This window comes from Panicum virgatum, chromosome 4N (genome assembly GCF_016808335.1).
Source record: "Panicum virgatum strain AP13 chromosome 4N, P.virgatum_v5, whole genome shotgun sequence".
In the NCBI taxonomy this organism is placed as follows: domain Eukaryota; kingdom Viridiplantae; phylum Streptophyta; class Magnoliopsida; order Poales; family Poaceae; genus Panicum; species Panicum virgatum.
The window spans coordinates 36,457,505-36,479,351 of NC_053148.1; the positions used below are offsets into that span (position 1 = coordinate 36,457,505).

Below are 21,847 nucleotides of genomic sequence, written 5' to 3' on the forward strand. Positions count from 1 at the left end.
CCGAGAGCTGCTGAAAGGTCGGCCTTTGAATGTTGCAGCCGATTGATTTAGGTATCTTACCGGCTGTGGCAGCAGATTGATTTCTTCATTTCCCCAGCGGAGTCGCCAAAAAGTATGTTGATGTCTTTTGGGATCAACACACGAACGTACTTTAACGTGCGGCGCGAGGAGGAGCTTGCTGCAACACCTCCTGCGTGGATCGGTCAGACCGGTTTCAGGGAGCGGTTAGATCGGTCGCCGCCGGACAAATCGACAACGAACCTGCAAACATTAGCCCGAGAAGACCCGTCGGGGCAGATGCACGTTGGATTGTTCTAGGATCGGCAGGCCACCTAGAACGCACTTAATCGACCTAGAGACGTAGGAGAAACAAAAAATAATAGATTGGAAAAGCTAGGGTAAGAAGAAAAAGTAAAAAGATAAAAGGTGTATTGTTTGATCGATTGGATAAACCCTCAATCGGCCGTGACCCTTTATATTTATAGGGTGGGAAAGACTTGCCCCGCAACGAATCATTTCTACAAAACTAAACTCATGAAAAACTCTAATTGCACTCGGACTCCGTCTGACCGGTCGGACCCACCGGTCATATCAGTGTGGTTGCCGGACCGGCTACAAGGCCCAGACCGATCAGATCGCGCGTGAGCACCGGTCAGACCGGTCTGTCTAGCCTATGCCAATTTTGATCATCAATAATTTAACCTATAACAAAAGTATGTACATCCTGTAATCTAAACAGAGTTATTATTCCAGTAGGTTCGTAGCGCTACAACCCGCTGTAGAATTATTATATTTGATTGATTTTCTGTTCTTGAGTTATTTTTGACAACCGAGGTATAACCCGATTGTACAACATTTATATACATTTATTAATTAATTTTCGAGACCTGACTGTAAACACCTGTTGGCTCATGTGTATAGATAGATTGGTTTAATGGTGATTACGCGTTAATGGAGCCCAATTCTAATTTAGATTGAGTGCAAACACGATTAGAAATTTATAAGAGAATAGGTCTCAACAACACCGGAATCCAACCCTCGAATTACCCAACTGCCCCCACTCGGATCCAAACACCGCGGCCGCCGTGGAAAGGATGAACTCGACGCGAGGGGCGGCGCACCTGACCCTACCCGACCCGCCGTGACGCCTCACCCTAGCAGCCACGGCCCACGGTCCGCCTCCTCCCCTCCACCTATTTTAACGCCTTTCCTTCCCGATGCCATCTTAGGCCGCCCGCAACAGAACAGCAGAGGTCCTGATACACACACAGCGCTCTCGCCGCCGCCGGCGGCCAGGGCGACGGCGGGCATGGAGGGGAAGATCCCGCCCCTGCTCATGGGGCGGTACGAGCTGGGCAAGCTGCTCGGCAGGGGCAGCTTCGCCAAGGTGCACCACGCGCGGAACGTGGAGACCGGCGAGGAGGTGGCCATCAAGATCATGGACAAGGACCACCTGGCCCGCTCCGGCGCCGCGCAGCGGCAGGTCATGCGCGAGATCGACATCATGCGCCGCGTGCGCCACCCTCACGTCGTGCGCATCCACGAGGTGATGGCCACCCGGCGGAGCATCTTCGTCGTCATGGAGTTCGTCGGCGGCGGCTCCCTCGACGCCTACCTCGTCCACCGCGCGGGGCGCGGCGTCGGCGAGGCCCCCGCGCGCCGCGTGTTCCAGCAGCTCGTGTCCGCGCTCGACTACTGCCACTCCCTCGGGGTGTACCACCGCGACATCAAGCCCGACAACATCCTCGTCGACGCCGCGGGCAACATCAAGGTCGCTGACTTCGGGCTCTCCGCGCTCGCCGGCACGGCGCAGCGGGAGGCGCTGCTCCACACCGTCTGCGGGACGCCCATGTTCATCGCGCCCGAGGTCTTCATGCGCCGGGGCTACGACGGCGCCAGGGCCGACGTCTGGGCCTGCGGCGTCGTCCTCTTCGCGCTCGTCGCCGGCCGCTTCCCCTTCAACCACAAGGACACCAGCCTCTACCACATGATCCGCCGCTGCGACTACCACTGCCCGCCGTGGTTCAGCCCCGGCCTCGTCCGCCTCCTCCGCCGCCTCCTGTGTCCTGACCCGGCGCGCCGGATCGCCATCCCGCAGATCACGGAGAATACGGGAGCCCCGAGCTGCGGGACTCCGACTCCGACGACGACTCGACCGTATCAATGGCGTCGTCGGAGGATCCGTCCTCTCCGGTGGCGCGCGCGCAGCAACGTGGCTACGGCAGCCGCATGCACACCTCGGTCTCGGCGCCATCGCTGACCACGCTCGAGAGTACTGGCGGCGCCGCCGTCCAGGGCTCCCCGCGCATAGGCCGGCCGAGGAGCCTGAACGCATTCGACATCATCGCGTCCTCGCCGAGCCTGGACCTGACCGGGCTTTTCGACGAGCCGGGCGAGCAGATGCGGTTCGTGTCCGCCGCGCCCGTGTCCAAGATCATCTCCAAGCTGGAGGAGATCGCCGGGCACGTCAGCTTCACGGCGCGCACCAAGGAGTACCAGGTGAGCATCGAGGGGGACGGGAACAGGGGCGCGCTGCTCGTCTCCGCCAAGATCTTCGAGCTCACGCCGGAGCTCGTCATGCTCAAGGTGTGGAAGAAAGCCGGCGACACTGCCAGGTACCGGGAGTTCTGCAACAATGAGCTCAAGCCCGGTCTGCGTGGCCTCGTGGACGGGTTGCCAGAGGAGGGAGGTGAACCCATAGCCTCCAACTCCGGATGATCGGTGGAATCCAGCATCAGGGCGTGGCTCATGTATCTTCAATTTTATTTCAACAGTTCGATAGTATGTTCTAGGAGTTTTGACAGTGTAATGCCTTATTGGTGTATCAAGGGTGTATCATGCAACTGTTGTTGTGTTAGGTAGCTAAATTCTAGGTATGCCCCTTCTCATCTTTGGGCGCTGGTTTTAGAAAATGAAACCATCTATTGTTTAGTGCACTTTTCTTTTACTAAAGGTTGATTTGGTGTCCCAATTCAGTTCTCGCTTGATATGGTAGCACATCTTGTGATTTTCTCACACAAGATTAGTTGTGCTGTTAATTTCTTGAATATTGGACAATAAGCACATAGATGTTAAGCATATGAGAACTGTTTATGAGTTATATGACGTATGGTATGAAACTTTTTATTTCACCAGGAATCTATGCATATTAGATGTTATGTGCCATTTGCAGTTTTTGAAAGTTTTCTCGTTATCTGCTTTCCTTTTCCTGTTTACCATCAAAATATATATTACGATTCCTTCAGTGAATCTTCATTTGATGGCTGTATCATCTGACGGTGTTATTATCTAAAGCGACTGAATTAGTAGGCTTCAAACCAATCCACACCTTGCTTTCTGAAGCTTGCTGAAAGTGACTGGTTGTTTTTTTTCCCAATATTGTGAATCATGCTTCAGTGAGTCGATGCAATGTAAATTTTCTTTTGTAGCTGAAATTATCAATCATGCTGCATACTTAAGGTTCCTAGTTAAAAGGACTAAGCCCATTTTTCATGGCCTTTTAGTATTGTGAAGCACTTGCAGATGCATCAATTCTTTTCACTTGTTTTTCACTTCCCTTTGATGAGTGGAGCACTTACAAAATTGGATGACAGAGACAAAGGAAAACCCATGAGATCAACAACGACAGACACCCAAGGAAAGTATAGTCTCTGAAAATATGTGGTTGACAGAAAACATGACGCCCATTACAACCAGTGAGAGAGACATTTTGTGAATACATTTAAACTTTCCCTCTTATTTCATTCAGGTAAAATGTTGTTCTTCTTTTGATGGCTATGGTTTACCTAATATGAAGCTAGAAATAGCTAAAGACAATTTAGAGAATTCTATTTGTATAAATGAACCATCGGCAAATAATTCAGGAAGGAGAATGAAAGGTACGGCGCAATCATTTTTGAAACATTATCTTTTCTTTTTTGAAAAAGCGAAAGACACTGTATATCATTGTCCTACCTGTGAAATGGTGTTGATGGCACAAGTAATACAATGGTTCTGTCTCTCAGCATATATCAGTAGGACTGATATAGTGGTATATATGAGAACACGTCTAGATACAAGGAAGAACTTAACAAATCAATTTTCTGTGCAGAACTTCGTCATCCTTAGCTTCCTGGTTCACAAAAGAAAAACTTCATTCTCTTTTCTTAAACTTTTTATCAGTAGTTTTATTAGATATGTATAATTCACGTACATGCAGTGCTCAAATAATGCTATGCCGTTCTACCCAAAACGCAATCAAAGTATGTTAAACAATTAATTGGACGTACAGTGCAGAACATGGAGCTTGATGAGTGAGGACAGTGTAGAAGTGCAACGTTATCTGGAGCCAGATTGACCTGCTAGTCATAGTTATATGACCATACTACTTGCCTTTGGTACAGTACAGAGCAATCCATAACTCGCATTAAGAGGGGAAGTTTCAGTGCGTTCGGTTTCTGGATAAAAGGTGAGTAGCAGTACACGTCATGTGGTGATAGCCTGTGCATTCATTTTGTTTGATAAGCACCAGTTTGCTTTTATTATGGATATTCAAATATTTGTTTTCTCTCAATCAAAATGAATGGAGATCCTTAGTGGCAAAAGGATAGAGAAGAATGTAATTCCTCTGCTTTGTGTACATCTTTGTAACTCAATCACTTGGCTGACAATATACTGAAAGATAAGTGTGTCATCGAGAAGCGAATTCATTTCGATGCATTGATCTACAGGGCATACATATTTCAGACAAATTTGTTCTCATCCCAAATGCCTAGTTTGTTATTCCAAAATACTGGTGATGATGTAACATGGATTGCTGGAGCAATCATTTTGTTCTGCGATCGCTAATGTTTTCTCCGTTCCAATGCAAATCTAACGACAAATTACGAATTACTGAAGCGTTAAACAAGTCAACAATGCCTTTACTGAACTGTTAACCATTGGATTGCGGATCTTGTTGCTGGTACTCATTGTCAATTCTAAGCACAGAGAGAGAGAGAGGACATTTTATATTTTTCCATTCCTACAAAATTGATCCCATAGCTCTCTAAGGCCAGTCCCAGTGGGAGTTTATAGCATTTATTTCTATGCCACATTATCAATTTTGATGATACAGTGAGGATAGAGAAGGATGGAGTTTCATAGAATGAGAGAGGAGTTTCATCCCTATGAAACTCAGTCGGCACAATTACCTAGTGCTCAGTCTTGGTAACTGTACCATTAAAACTGTGCACTGGGACTGGCCTAAAAAAATAATGCAGGGGAAAATTGATACTGCAATCATTGTTCTGGCTCTGAAATATATATTTTTTAGGAATCTCTGGAATATATTTTGCAGGCAAATGGTTCAGCTTAGCTGCTTATATCAACCAGAATGAATAGTGTTTGTTCAGAAAAAAATACTTGAGAAACCTTCAGTTGGCCTCCATCCTTCTTCGCCATATTCCTCCTCATTCATAAAAATAAACGATACATTCTCATTCTTAATGTAATAACGCTGGAAGATACAATTATAAGAGCTTTGTTCGCCTGCTCCTGCATGATTTGGTAGTTGAAGCTAGCCAAGCACACATGTTGATGAAAGCGAAGATCATTGCATCGCTATCTGGTGCCAAATCAACTTGTTAATCATTCCTATTTGGCTAAGGACATTGATGTTGCTATTGGTACAGCGGATGCCGCAATCGCCAGCTCACGTTAAGTGGTGAAACCTCGGTGCATTATTCAGTCTCTGGATAGAAGAGTAATCAATTTATCATTTGGTCTGGCAGGGTAGTAGCACTAGTACACCACACGTCATGTGTACTACATCTCCGCATTCATTTTGTTTGTACCAAGAAAATAACGCCTGCTGACTATAGTTTTCAGGCATTAAGGATATTCGTCCATCTGGAACGGTGCTGTACAAAAGTTTATTGTCTCAATTATTTGGCCTATATATAATTGCCTGATTGAGTATGAAAACCTGTTAGCCATGCATATTTGTACTGTACAGAATATGATGAGCACAACTGCACAAGTTTCTCTCTGATGGACCACAGTCAGTTGGGATATCCCAATACAATTTTCATAGGTTTTTTGAAGTTATGGTTTTATGGTTTCTCTCTTTATTTGGAGAACCAAAATTCTCTCTTTATTTGAGGGGAGATGGGGTAAAATATTGGAATAACCCAATAATTATCATGGAGAGGGTGAGGTGTTGGGAACCTGCTAGAGTATATCTTTTTCTTTTTCTAAATACTGACAGTTTATTGGGAAAGAGAGATGGTTGGAGATGTTCTTGCCCCCATTAAATTAAAAAAAGTCCCCTTTCCTTTTTTTCCGGGTAAAATGAAGCCTTCGGAGGAACAACTGCGACACCAAAAAGACCATAAAGGAACACATGCTACGTCCGAAATATTCCATCTGCCATGTGTATGGGATGCACCGTTAATTTGTTCATGTCTACATCACTGACTACAAAGGTATGGAAGAATTATGAATAATAGCTTAACTAACTATCTAATGGGAATTAAAAACTAATAGACCACCCTAATAAAAGTTACAATAGTTAAAAGTAGAAAAGAAAATTTTATTGGCAGTCTTATTTACTTCCTTTGTTTTTAAATGTCCGGCGTTTAGTGTTGGAAAATATAATATTTCTCATAAACTAACAAGCTAAAAAACAGAGGGAGTACAAATGTACGGGAAACTTATGAATAATGGCTTAACGAACTATCTAATGTGAACAAAAACTAGAGAATCATCCTAATCTAAGTTACAAGATTTATGTTCACAAAATTATACAGCTGATCGATGTCTATTGACTACCGGTGGGTTTTAATTTTCTATCCGGGTGCAGGGTCCTAAAGGAGTTTACATGCAGCCACATATGCATCACATATATTACAAAATGCAACCCATCGCTAGAAGCAGTAGCAAGTCCGTTGGTGGGCTGTCTATTATGTTATTTAGCACATGTCACGTCCGATTTTGAAAGAATAAACCGAGCAATAAACTATATGTGCGCTAGGATCAAATTACACACATGTGACGATAATAGTGAATAACAGAAGTAATGTCATAAAGTACCGAAGTTAATTATTACAAACCAAGCTGAAAGTCATAACATAAATAAATAGCATTTCAGTTCGCATCATTCTAGTAGCGGATCCATCCAACTCCACAGGCAGCTGACTGGGGGAACGTACGCCTAGAAATCCTGGATGTCCTCTGGGAAGTCCTTAAATTGATCTTGGTCTGAGCAGTATTGATATAGTAAGGGTGAGCACATGATGTACTCCGCAAGTATATTGGAAAAATAAATGACATGCATGGCTAATATCAAGGAATAAGATTGGCTGAATAAGCAGTAAGCATTTTAATTAAACAGTTGATTAAACTAGCATTACTACTTAAATGAATCCAAACCCACATTTAAGAAAAGAATTTAAATACTAAAAAATTTAAATACTAAAGTAATATTTGAGCTTTGAGATAAATGAACAACTGAATTAAGCCATGATTTCAATTAAGTAGACATGTGAGGGTCCGAGCCGCTCTTGACCGTGAGCACGACCGATATACCAGTTTTCACTCTGCAGAGGTCGCACACTTTGCACACAAGTCGTGTCTCCCTTGATGCCCAGGTTTGCAAGGCCCTTAAACACTTTCTTTGGTGAGTAGCAGGGATTCACTACGAGGCCTTTACAAAGACTCTCTAACTAGTAGTAGCCCGTTGAGGTTTCAGCCGCTAGGCGAGTGCACCCTCCCCAGAGCGAGCGTACCCTGTTTGCATAACAAAAACCCCTCTGGCAGGCTGAGTGCCCCTCTTGAACCTAGTTCCCCCCTTGCGCCTTTCGGTGAGCTACTAACAAGCTAGAGAAATCTAATTAATCAGCCAAGACCAGAGCCATATAATTCTTGTGGTTGCGCTGTTTTCCCGGCTGGTTCTCCATGGTTGATTTTTAATCATCATTAGCAAAGGATCATAATGTTCATTTGTGTAAACCCTATATCAAGTGTAAAAGCTTTCGTTAACCACCCATACTCATTGTTCAGCGGGTAAGCATACTACCCAAAAGCTTTTGTAAAGAAAAACACGGCTATTCAAAGACATGGATAACAATAAGGATAATAGGTACCCGATCAATTTAATGCATGCAAGCGTAAATTAAATGTGAGTAGGACCAAATATGATCAAAGAATATACTTGCCTTCCTCGTTCACTTGCTGCTCCTCAAAGTCTTCAAAATCTTGATCTTGCAGGTTCTCGAACGGCTCTTCGTCTGATCATCACAAGCACGCCATGTAACACGAGCACATACAAGCAAACAATGGAAATAAATTAAATTAGTACACTAATCAATGAAAAACAGAGGTAAAACACTTAAAAACACGTTCTACTCGTTGCAGCGATCGAAACGGTACCAAGAACGCTTAGAACAGAGTTAAAACACTCAAGATATGCTAAAAACGGTGCTACAGGGCCTCATTTGTAGGAAAAACAGTTAAAAAGGGTTAAACAGCAAGAAACCGAGGGCTAAATTTTAATTTTATATAAAAACATGAGGGCTAACAAGTAAAAAGGCCAAACTGGATGGCTGTTGGCGCTCCTTAAGTACCCCTTTTATCCCTTATTTATCCTTGATAATGGCATGAATTCAATATCAAAATCACTAACCGTCCTAACCCCGGCCTAATTATTGGTCATTTTCACATATGCACATATATTTTGGAGGAACTTCATTTTTGCAGGTTTTTGGCCTATTTTGGAGCATGAAATGACGAGGCCCGTGATCGAGCGCTAACACGGAGAAAGACGAAGGCCAAAACCCAAAGGAAGGACCAAAGCCCATGTTGATTCGAAGCACATTCATGCACATCCATCCTCTAAGAGAGCCCAAAGGACCAAACCCACGAAGATGAGATCAAGATACTTCGGGATTAAGCAAAGCAAATGAAGATTTAAGGAAGGATTCCCTATCCTATCCTTTCCTCGAAGATATCTCCAAGATAACGACGTCAAAAGGGGTGCAATCGTGAAGGACAGAAACTCTAGAAGATGCGAGGAGTCTACACGCCAAAGATGAGACCGAGGCGAGCCCGAAAAGGGGTAGGCCGGCTGGCCTAGCCCTTTTCTGAGGCGGTTTGCCTTCCCCTTCGACCGGTGGCTTCCTCGACTTATAAATAGTTCGCACCTTATTCAACTCGAGGCATCCATCCAACCAGAACTCGACGAAAACCTAGGGCCAAGACCAGAGGGAGACGACGGCCGCCGCAAGTCTTCGAAGTTGTCTAGGAGATGGCTTAGGCCATCCCTAGCCGCCATGGCCTCCCTGCGTGGTTGTGTCATGGTGGAGTTCATGAGCTAGTTGGAGTCGTCAATGGTGTATACGCGGTGGTGGCGATCCAAACGAATCTATTATGTGAGTAATGTCTTCATGTCATCCGATCTATTTAGCGATCATGTCTCTCCTCTTTCGATTTCGTTCTTGCTTTGGGTGCGCTTATTCCTAGATCTATTCTCGAGATAGATTGCATGGGGTGTTCTTGTAGCTATGGTGGCTAGGAGTTCATACCGGATCTACCCAAAGGGGGTTCGACTTGCTTCAGGGTATCCCGTTGAAAAGGGGGTCGTCGTGACAGGCCGTCTCCACAGAGTAGGTTGGGTATCGAGGGATCGGATTGGAGGTTTTGATTTAAAGAGGCCTTTGGATGAGATGCATGTTGATCTTACTCGTTTAGCTAGAACTACAACTAGAATGCGTGTGATAGGTTTAGTCATGCCTTCGGTCATGCTTTATCCTTACCGATGTTCATGGATGAGATCAACCTTCGTACATCACTCATATTTATCAAAGGTTCACCTTTTATATGCAATTAATGCTTCATGTTAGGATAGATCCGTTAGATTAGATGGAAAACCCTAGTAAGTTCATTGTCGATCCACGGATTGATAAACCTTGGGGGAATACTCTAAGGGAAAAGCTACCACGAACCGTGCGCTTGCGGTATACAAATCGGGGGCGTTAGTGAATGTCAACAAGCTTTTCTGGCGCCGTTGCCGGGGATCGGCAACTCGAACCCTAGGGCGATCTATCTAATTTTTTGGGCTAACCCTAAATTTTATTATTGCATATACCCTTGTTTTCTTGTTCGTGTCCTTGAAAGCAGGTGGAAAAAGCTAGACACCAAACTTGGGCTTCGAGAAGTCCACAACCCGCTCCAACAAGCTTTTCTCCAACAAACTTCGACAATCGACGACAAGACGATCGAGGAGTTCTCGACATCAACATCGAAAACCCTAGATCCACTTTGACAAGATGTGAATAACATCAAGTTTCGCTCTTTAGTGGTAGGTGCTAACTTTTGTTAGTGGCCCAGCATCCGCTATCGAGTCCCCACTCCCTAAAGCAAAAGATGATAAATAAGGTACACCGCCGTGTCAATTGATTTTAAAGACTAATGTTTTTGGGAAGATTTGTTTGCTCAAGCAATAGATATGAAGCATGTCCGAAAAGAAAATCGTGCGATTGGATCATCATCATCTATGAAGTGTCGCTGTTGTGATGAGTTTTTCGTCCAAGATCAGATATGTGCCATTAGAAAATAATAGATTATTATGAATTTCCGTCAAGTCTTCTTTCCCACGCATCAAAAATCGTTAATTTTGGAGATCGGTGTGAAGAGTTATGGAAAGATCTTTCAACGCTGCGCGTTCTGAAATCTCTCGGGACGAAGCGTAGCGCCGGAGTAAAACAAGCAAAACTTTTTCATCCGAGGTCCAATTTGGGTAAATGACCACTTGTTGGAAATATGATTTGATACACCTCACAATGAGCTTGGAGTTTGGTACATTTTCTGCACTGGACAAAGGAGCAATTCAACGAAGAAAGGTGCAGCAGCAAACAACGGAGAAAGTGATGACGATGTCAAAGGATGATTGGAAGGCCGAGTGCACAAAAGATGATGATTTGAAGTTGACCAAAGCTGGAGGCAACAAGATTAGAAGAATCATGACACCATCTATCTTCTCTAATGGGATGCTCGATATACTTCTACTCGAGTGATGCTATCAAGGAAGAAAACCGCTCAGATCATCAACACAAAGCACGGGAGCCTCCACTAACCCCGATACCTTGGGTAAAGCAAGAATCATGGAGAAGACACATCATTGAAGCCATGCTATGTGCTGGTAAATCAATGGTGATGACCTTGAAGCCAAGGACGCACGACAAGACGCTCAAAAGACCACATGATTGAGATCATTGACATCTTCGGATGAATTCACAAGAAGATACAATTCTCATCAATATTCTGCTCTACCTCAGAAGAAAATTGCAGTATATTTTTGGATATTCAAAAGTTCCACGAAGTTCCGATTCCAACGAATCAAGAATGAAGTCAATCGAAGTTTCCCACAAGAAGTTATGGCCAAAACATCAAAAGTCGTGCACTCTGAAATTTTCTGGACAGCACGCAGCGCTAAAGTAAAACGGTCATAACTCTCTCGTTTGGACTCCGTTTAAAGCGAGTGACCACTCGTTGGAAAGGTAATTTCATAAACTTTTCAATAGATCTATATTTTGGTATATGTTCTGTTGAGTGTACAGGAGAGATTCTACGAAGAAGAGGCAGGAGCAACGCGATGAGAACAAGATAGAAAAGATGACGATGACAACAATGAAGAGGAGCTTGGGCGATGTTTTCATCAAGCGTACATGATAAAATTCCGAGGCTTGGAGCAGAGGAAGAACCCCAATGACATTGGCAAATGAAGGCACAAGCGGTCGACCTTAGACAAATGAAGATGTTGCAAACAAACCACGACGGATTACAAGAGCGCAACATTCAACACATAGAGACGTGAGAAGCAAATCACGACGGACCACGAAGAGTGCATCAAGATGACATCTCGCACAAAGCACCACGACTCCAATGAGTATGAAAAATCTCTGAGGCTAAGGTATACACTGAATTCTCAAGCTTCTATTGGTTTTGTTGATAATCTTTAAAAATCTCATGCTCGAACCGATAGTTGGAATGAAAGTTTAAATTCTATGCCTTGTTCTTTTCATGATGATAGGCTAGAGTTTCTTGAGAATGTTGATTTCATGCTTAAAGAACCTCTGCCTAATAATGAGCGCCGCACTATGCAAGAAACACATGCCGCATTTAATTACACCATGCCTTGTTGATGAAATTTAATTGAGGATGTGATTATGTTGCATATGTTTACAAATAATTGCAAATCTCGATCTTGCTTTGCGCTTGGTCAAGCTCATGACCCTAAAATAGCACATGTCGGGAGAAGCCCGGGATTTCACTAACCATGCAGGACATGAAACTCAAATGATGAGGAGGGAAACCGTGCCCAAAATTTTGAACACCATCATCAACATCTGCAAGTTTCAAGAACGGAGGTCGCTAAGCCTCATAAATTTTGTGCACAAGTCCAGAGATTTGCAATGCAAGAAAGTTGAATATTCAGGATCTCCATCAAGTCCTCGGTTCAACGCATCGATGATCAATACAATTGAAGACCCACGGGAGGAGCTATGTCTCAAACATCGGAGATGCACGTGCTGAAATCAGCACGGGGTAGATTGCAGTGACGGGAAAAAGGGGCATAACTCCCTCAATTGGAATGCGTTTTGGGTAATGAAGACTTGTTGGAAAGAAGATTTCATGCACCTTGCATTGGATCAATTGGTTGGTGCAACTCCCAATCTGGACAGAGAGGAAAATTCATGAAAAGAAAGGTAGCGACGAAGGACAACAAAGAAGGAGGTGACGATGATGTGAGAGACGATTGGGCAAGTTTTCCATTAAGCGTGATTGATCATGTCCAACATGGGAAGGGGAATAAGAGCTGCATGGAACACCTTCACCTCTTGCATGAAGGACCATGGCTTCGCATCAATGAGAAGGTATGTAAGAAAGTCGAGCTCTATGACTTTAAATGAAGCGCTTTGCGGGAGGCAACCCGATCTTTTATTTTATATATTAATATGATCGTCTACATTGCACTCTTTAATCGGAATATCAAGTAACATTGTACCATTGCTCTAATAAAAACCACAACTTCATGTTGTTCATTCTAAATGTTATTGAGGGAGCACTTTGTTATTTGATCTTGGGAAACTTGTAGACCTTTTTGTGTGCCTATTAGTGTTTAGAGTCTTTTTCTTTGTGTCCCTTTTAGAGAGATTTATGAAGCATTGTACCACCCTTTGATTCTAAACTTGTGGCTAGTTAGCTTAGGCTAACTTTTTGTTTTGTTTTAGAACACCTCATCATGTCATATCATTTTGTTCACCCACCCCATGTTGCATTGCATACCATGTTGTTCGTCTCACCCTTGCATTGCATTGCATTGCATGTTGCATTTAAAAAAAACCTTTTCTAAAAACATTGACTAGCCTCGCTTTTGAGATCCTAAAACCCTTAGGAAAACCACTCATAGAGCAATCCTAAAACCATAGGTTATGTTTTTCATTCAAAAAAAAATCTAACTTTTGTTTCTCTCTAGTTTTTTTTGAAACCACCTTAGATAGAATTTCTATACCCAACATTCTCTGTTCAAATTTTTTGTTTTAAGCCAAAAATATAGGAAACCCATAAACCCACTTGTAAAACCTTGTTAGCTCGGTTGGTTGGTCCTTTTTCGATGAATAACCTTTTCATTGACAAAAGCCTCACTTCTTATGAAGTGTCGCGAAGGCTTTTTGTTACTCTTAGCAATTGTTTTTGAATAAGCTAGTTGCGGAACAACATCGAAAGGTCCTTTCAATCTTGCTAACACTTGTTTTTGCTAACTCTGCATTTGCACTTTGCATCCATTCCATTGTTCGTGCCCTCATTTTGCTAGCTTGGTCTCAATCTTATTGATGTATGCTTTCCTATCCATGTAATGCTTATCATGATAGCATTTTCCTTTTTGCAATCTTGTGTAAACATGGTGTTTAGACATGATTGAAGACCATCATCATTTAGTTACCAAGCTATGAGGTTGCATTTGGTTAGTTTATAAGCTTTGCAATGCGCTTTATTTTTTTTCTTGTGCTATGAAGGCCTATTGAACTTGGGATAGACATGGTGTTTTGACCTTGGTTAAATAAGTCTTTGTGGCTATGGAGAAGTTCGGCAACCTAGTTGTAAACATGGTGTTTAGAACTAGGTGTAAACATTGTCTTTGTTTATATACCTTCCTCTCATTTGCATTTACACTAGCACACACGTACATTCACTAGTTTCGCTAAGCTAGCTATGCCACAAATTGAGATCTTAGGAATGGTAGGTTTGTTGGCATTTGTTTCTACTCCCGACCGTCACCTTAGGGGTAGATTGTGCACTTTAATTGTTTTGCAGGCATGACAAAGTGTTCCCGTGAATTCGTGATCAAAGAAGAAATCAAATTCGTCAATATCTCCAAAGTTCGAGAGCAAGCCCCGCTGTTTTCATCAAATTTTGCACATGGACAGAGGCGTACAATGAAGAAAAAGTTGATATTCAGAAGCTCCATGAAATTCCCGTTCCAACGCATCCAAGATCAATGCATTTGAAGACCCGTACAAGGAGTTATGGCAAAAACTTTGGACGTTGCGCGTTCTGAAATTCGTCGGGACAGATTGCAGCGCTGGGATAAAATGGACATAACTCTATTGTTCGGAATCAATTTTGGGAGAATAAAGACTCGTTGGAAAGAAAAATTCGTACACTTCGTAATGGAGCAATGTTTCAGTACAGGTTCTGTTCTGGAAATTGAAAGAAAAATTCGTGAAGATGAGGCAACAATGGGACAACGAGGAATTGAAGGAGGCGACGACAATGAGAAGCAAAGATTGGGACCATGTCTTAGTACAAGAAGAAGTTGAAGGAAATTGAGGCAACAAAGGTGAAGACACATTGAAGATGATATTCATACAAATGAGGGAAGAACTTCAAGAATTGCAAGATGGTCCATCTTCTCCTTCCACGCCTAGCATCATGCTAAGCATGGGGGAGGATTTTGTGGACAAGGAAGAAAGATCTCATGGAGAAAGATAATCACGGTTGCCACAAGATGCTCATGATTCTTCTTCCATGCTTAGCACAATGCTTAAGTATGGGGGAGGCCGCGCTACACTTCATTACGAGCAACGAGAAGGACGGTAATTCTTCCTCAACTCTCTCTTTTTCTAAATGCTTGTACATATATGCCTTCAACCATAGATGCAACATTTGTATATCTCTCTCTATAATAACATGGCTACTAGGAGTACAACCTAGATTTGTTTTTGTTTTCAATGTATGATAACCACCATCACCTTGAGCTCACCACGATGATATTCTTATATGCTCTTGCTTATGGAAAAGTGATGAAAGTTGCTACTTTGTTTTACCTACGCTATGTTGTATATGACTTGACCATTTGCTCTCAATTAAATGGAATTAAAATGATTAAATACCGGCTCTTTTATTTGTGGAGGTTAAATGACTAATTCTAGACCCACATATTCTATGTTGCTCTTTGATTTAAGTCTACCGATGACCTTACACCTTGTGATTGTTTAATTTGAAAACTTAATTCCTATGCTATCTACATTTGTGAATCTCTTGCAAAGTTCTACCTACCAAAGCCTATACATATACATTCTTTCTTGATGAAACCTTTAGATTGTAAACTTATATTTTGATGAGTTGGATTAAGATTGATTTCTTTGGTATGAGACTGAGAAGCTGGTCATTCCGTTTTTTTTGTGTAACCTTCTTTCTGCTAGCCTATCTATCCATGCATTGTGAGTTTCCACTTTGGGAATTTTGCAAACCTCGCTGGATATCCACCTTAAACCAAAAATATCTTTTTGTGATTACCTCCTTGACCACAACCCAATTTGAGTATGGATTATCATTTCGACGGAATCAAAAGAATTAAGGGCACCATATAAAGAAAAGTTTTGGGAGACAAGGCTCCCCGGAGATACTTTGATGCCTAATAGAATCGCGACTTGGCTTTGGGTTTGCTTTGCTCTTGCATGGTTTACCTAGAGTACATCAACTATCGTGTTCTTGTTGTTCGTTACCGATTATCCTCGTGTAGTGACAGTATGCGGGAGGGAAAGGTTTTGATCCTGGAACACACCTTCAAGCGGTTTTACGAAGAAGAAGGTGAATTTGAGATACTTACCCTAGCTAGTTGGTTCTCCCACTATTCATACTCGAGGACGAGCATTCGTTCAGGCATGGGGGGATGGCTGGGTAAGTATTCTATGTTATCAAAAGTTCTAAGGAGCAAAAAGAAAGAAAAAAAAGAAAAATGAAAAAAAGAGAAGAATAAAATGCTCCTTAGTTCTTTTTGGTTTCATTAATTTTCCAAGTTACTTTGAAGAATTATTCCATACTCAAATCTTCCAACCATGTGCAATCCGATAACGAGAACTTCATTTGTGTCTCGGGATCATCAATTTGCCACTTGCACATGTCCACCTTTCTAAATGTGTGTGTTTCATCTTTCTTCCTCTCCAACATTACTTTCCAATGGCCTTTTTGACTAGTCTCAGTAAATCCAATAGATCTCTCTTAGTTTGACAATATTTCAGATATAATGTTTTGCTAGGATTGTTTTTACCTACGAAGCTCCACATAAGCCTTCCACTTTTACATATGAGTAGAATAGGTTGAAAACAATCTAATGTAGGCTTGAGCGACTTGATGAGATGAGTGTTTCCATGATCTTTTGCAAGAGAACCTCACTTATGTTTGATATGCATTCTTTTGAAAAATCTTCACGATGAAACAAGGTAAAGGTTTGAAGTTCGCTTAAGTTTGAGAGCATTGCATTTATTTATTATTGTGGCTTGTTCTTTAATTGCTAGTCTATCTTCCATAATGAAAAAGTAGCCGGTCACAACATGAACTTAAATACTAAATACTTGAGAGAGCAATATGTCTTGTTATGTATGACTAAGTGCAGAGAGGACATTGAGGGGCAACGCTGATTTCTTTATAAGCAAAGCTCCTGGACTTACTCGAGGACGAGCAAGGTTTAAGCATGGGGGGAATGTTGGCGCTCCTTAAGTACCCCTTTTATCCCTTGTTTATCCTTGATAATGGCATGAATTCAATATCAAAATCACTAATCGTCCTAACCCCGGCCTAATTATTGGTCATTTTCACATATGCACATATATTTTGGAGGAACTTTGTTTTTGCAGGTTTTTGGCCTATTTTGGAGCATGAAATGACGAGGCCCGTGATCGAGCGCTAACACGGAAAAAGACGAAGACCAAAGCCCAAAGGAAGGACCAAAGCCCATGTTGATTCGAAGCACATTCATGCACATCCATCCTCTAAGAGAGCCCAAAGGATCAAGCCCACGAAGATGAGATCAAGATACTTCGGGATTAAGCAAAGCAAATGAAGATTTAAGGAAGGATTCCCTATCCTATCCTTTCCTCGAAGATATCTCCAAGATAACGACGTCAAAAGGGGTGCAATCGTGAAGGACATAAACTCTAGAAGATGCGAGGAGTCTACACGCCAAAGATGAGACCGAGGCGAGCCCGAAAAGGGGTAGGCTGGCCGGCCTAGGCCCATGGGGCCGGCCGGCCCAGCCCTTTTCTGAGGCGGTTTTCCTTCCCCTTCGACCGGTGGCTTCCTCGGCTTATAAATAGTTCGCACCTTATTCAACTCGAGGCATCCATCCAACCAGAACTCGACGAAAACCTAGGGCCAAGACCGGAGGGAGACGACGGCCGCCGCAAGTCTTCGAAGTTGTCTAGGAGATGGCTTAGGCCATCCCTAGCCTCCATGGCCTCCCTGCGTGGTTGTGTCATGGTGGAGTTCATGAGCTAGTTGGAGTCGTCAATGGTGTATACGCGGTGGTGGCGATCCAAACGAATCTATTATGTGAGTAATGTCTTCATGTCATCCGATCTATTTAGCGATCATGTCTCTCCTCTTTCGATTTCATTCTTGCTTTGGGTGCGCTTATTCCTAGATCTATTCTCGAGATAGATTGCATGGGGTGTTCTTGTAGCTATGGTGGCTAGGAGTTCATACCGGATCTACCCAAAGGGGGTTCGACTTGCTTCAGGGTATCCCGTTGAAAAGGGGGGCGTCGTGACAGGCCGTCTCCACAGAGTAGGTTGGGTATCGAGGGATCGGATTGGAGGTTTTGATTTAAAGAGGCCTTTGGATGAGATGCATGTTGATCTTACTCGTTTAGCTAGAACTACAACTAGAATGCGTGTGATAGGTTTAGTCATGCCTTCGGTCATGCTTTATCCTTACCGATGTTCATGGATGAGATCAACCTTCGTACATCACTCATATTTATCAAAGGTTCACCTTTTATATGCAATTAATGCTTCATGTTAGGATAGATCCGTTAGATTAGATGGAAAACCCTAGTAAGTTCATTGTCGATCCACGGATTGATAAACCTTGGGGGAATACTCTAAGGGAAAAGCTACCACGAACCGTGCGCTTGCGGTATACAAATCGGGGGCGTTAGTGAACGTCAACAATGGCAGGTTCTATTTTCACGAAGCTTAGGGGGTTTTCTGCAAAAGAAAGGATTAAAACAGAAATACTTTTGAATACTTTTCTGCAAAAGCTATGGGTTGAATAGAAGAAAACGGAGGGGCTTAAGTGAAAAATGGCAAGGGTTGACTGGTGAGCTGGTTTTTTTTGACTCCGGTCAGATCGGTTCTACACCGTCCGATCAAGATCGGATGGCCGGGGTCAAAAGGGGCGGTCGGGCGGCGTCGGAACAGCTGGGAAAATAGCCGGTGCCACGGTGCACGAAAAATAGCACCGAAAGGTTCTATGGCACGAGGGCGACGCGGGAAAACTAACTGTTCATGGCCATAAATTCACATTCTAGCCGTCAACTTCTCGGGAATAACACGAGCTTTACACTATGTTTCATTCATATTTTATTTATTTCTAATGAGTTCCACAAGTTTTGGATGAGATTTGATTTCAGGAACAAATGCACCAAAAATAGAAAGAATTGGGCAAAATCCCAGGCCGGGCGGCCTCTCCTAGGCCAGCCGGCCTGGCACCTATGAAGACATGGTCCCGGCTTCGAACCAGAAGCAATGTGACACGACCATAATGCCGTGAGTCGAGGATTAGGCCTTGGTTTGATTGGATGGATCGGAAGGCTTGCACAAAGAACAAAGAGTCCACAACTCAGTACCAAATAAGGTCCAGTGCAGTGATCCACCACCGAGGCAAGATCACCAGAATGCAGAGGGAACGTCAGCACAACGGAAGACCAAATTGGACCAGAGGGAGGCCGGCCGGCCTCCCCTAGGCCGGCCGGCCACCTACAACCTCAAGCGTTCGGGCAGCGCAACGACTACCGACCTCAAGAGGTAATCCAGGACGTCCGTGCAAAGGTGGTGGCCAGATGGCCGCGATCCCAGGCCGGCCGGCCTAGGGTAGGCCGGCCGGCCCCACTTTGTAGTGTCTCTCGCCCCGACTTCGCGTGGAAGACAAGCACACCGACCTTACCTGCTTACAACTGACGCTACGGGGAATAACTGCAGAGAACTGACCCTGGAAGGCTATAAATAGGAGCACCATCCATCACTTCAACACACACCATTGGAGCTCTTCTCTCTTCACTTGTACTTTCTAGAGTAGGTTAGTAGCTTGGGAGTTAGAGTCGAGTCGAGCTTGCTCGGGATTCCGGAGTCGTCGGAAGTCTGGTATAACTCTTGTATCTTTCTTTTGACATTATCAATATAAGTTATCTTCTTTACTTTTTCGAGTTAGCTTTACTTTCCACTGTCTTTTATTTACTCAAGTCTGAGTGTTCAGCTTGAACGCGGAAGTTATCCTTTAGCTTAGACTAAGTTATCTTTCTTAGTGATCGGGATCTTATCTTATGGGTTTTCTCCCGCCCGGACTAGAGTATCTCAAGTTAGTGCTCTAGGTTGAGGGGGATTTCTCTCGAAGGCCTCGAGAGAAATCCTAACACCGAGTGCAGACATGGTGTCTGACCTTAGTGTTAGCTAGAAATTGTGTTCCACCCCACGGAACCGTTGTGGTAGTCGGTAGGTGGTGACAGCCCTATCCGTCCTTTGTAGTCCACCACGTTCGGGTGTTTTCATAGCAGTAGTGCATGTTGCCGTTGGATTCCCCTCTCATCCCTTTCTAAAGTCCTTCCGTTTCCAGCCGCCGAAGTAAGCTCTGCTTTCTCGAGAACTAGTTAGGTGTTTAGTCTGATCTGGAGAGGCTAGCTCGATAGTTTAGAAGTGTATCAGGAGTCTTATCTCACTCATTGTCCTCCTAGCTACTACCTCTCTAAGGAATTGAATCTCCGTGTGTCACTCAGTCATCGTCTGGCCATTACCTATCTTGCTTACCCCCATCTAGTTAGTCGGACGACTAAGCTAGTACTATTATCATTCGATTTACGATACTCTTTACTATAGTGCTTCCCTGAGGAAAAATATGATACGCTAGAATACTCCAAGGTGAAGTGCTACAGCGGTGATTCTGTGCGCTTGCAGAATATCTATTCTATCGGGCATAAGAAACGCCAACAAGCATTTCTGGCGCCATTGCCGGGGAAGTAATTAGCTAAAGATATCGTAGATAGTTTGATAAACTTTACTAGTTTGTCGCCGCTAACCCTAGCGGGCTTACAATTGCTCTCTCTATCTTTTGATTGATGTAGAGCAGTGCATTACCGGTTTCGACCTACCAAGTAACTTCAACCTAAATCCAGAAAGAATTGGGAGAATTGTGAGACGCCGCGTTGTCCCACCTCCGAAGAGACTCACTTGGCCCGTCAGTTCACCCTCCACTTCAGCATCTTCATCCATGGCTCAGAAGACTCTCCGTCAGTTTTCTGCCCCGTCCAGTAGCTACATTCCTACTGGATTGAACGTCAACCAAACCGGCAATGACGGCTTTGAGCTGAAGACTGGACTAGTGAACATGGTGCATGCAAGCCCGTTCTGCGGAAAGACATCCGAGGATGCCAATGCCCATCTCCAAAACTTCCTGGAGGTGAGTAACACCATCAACCCCAGAGGAACTACATTGGATGACGTCCGTCTTCGTTTGTTCCTGTTCTCACTGCTCGGGAAAGCCAAGACGTGGTTCTATTCCAACAAGGAAGCTTTCACGACATGGGAAGCTTGTTTGAATGCATTTCTAGCAAAATACTTTCCAGTGGGCAAGACCAACACCCTCCGGAACATGATCACCGGAATTCAACAATTGCCGGATGAGAGCATCCTGGAAGTCTGGGAACATCTCCAGGAGTACATTCAAGCTTGCCCACACCACGGCATAGAAGAATGGCTGATCATTCAGAACTTCTTCCACGGCCTGAATCAGCAAGCCCAGGACCACGTTGACGCAGCAGCGGGTGGTTCCTTCCTTTCTCTCGATGATACGGGAGCAAAGGCGTTGATTGACAAGAAAGCTTCCAACCAAAGTTGGAGAGGAGAAAGGAAGCCAACCCATCCCAGGGGCGTGCATCAGATCGACACAGTCGATATGTTAGCTGCCAAATTGGAACTTCTGATAAAGAAGCTGGAATATCCACACCAGGAGGTTAATCAGGTTTTGGAGTCTCGTTTGACATGTGAAACATGTGGCGAGACTGGGCACTCGGGCACCTCGTGCCCATTAACTCAAGTGGACGCAAACTTCGTTGGGAGCAACAATAATCCCAACTCAGGATTTCGTCCTCAACAGGGTTGGAACTCCAAGCCCAACCTCCCTTTCGGTCAACAACAAGGTATGAACTTCAATAACAGTTTTCAGCCCACATTAAAAGACCTAGTGTACCGCCAAAAGCAAACCAATGATAACATTAGTAAGGAATTCCATGCTAATGACAAGATCTTGGAATCTATGGCTGCACAACTAGAGGGAT

At 43.8% G+C, this 21,847-nt stretch overlaps 1 non-coding gene and 1 pseudogene across 2 annotated transcripts; one reads left to right on the top strand and one right to left on the bottom strand.

The window, feature by feature from the left end:
* Positions 1-1,204: 1,204 nt before the first annotated feature.
* LOC120670835 lies at positions 1,205-3,080 on the top strand (annotated as a pseudogene). Its single transcript, XR_005673400.1, has one exon. The product of XR_005673400.1 is annotated as a CBL-interacting protein kinase 25-like (transcript).
* An 18,070-nt stretch (positions 3,081-21,150) lies between these two features.
* On the bottom strand, positions 21,151-21,257 carry LOC120671664. The gene has a single exon (XR_005673764.1). It is a non-coding gene; the product is annotated as a small nucleolar RNA R71 (small nucleolar RNA).
* Positions 21,258-21,847: the final 590 nt, after the last annotated feature.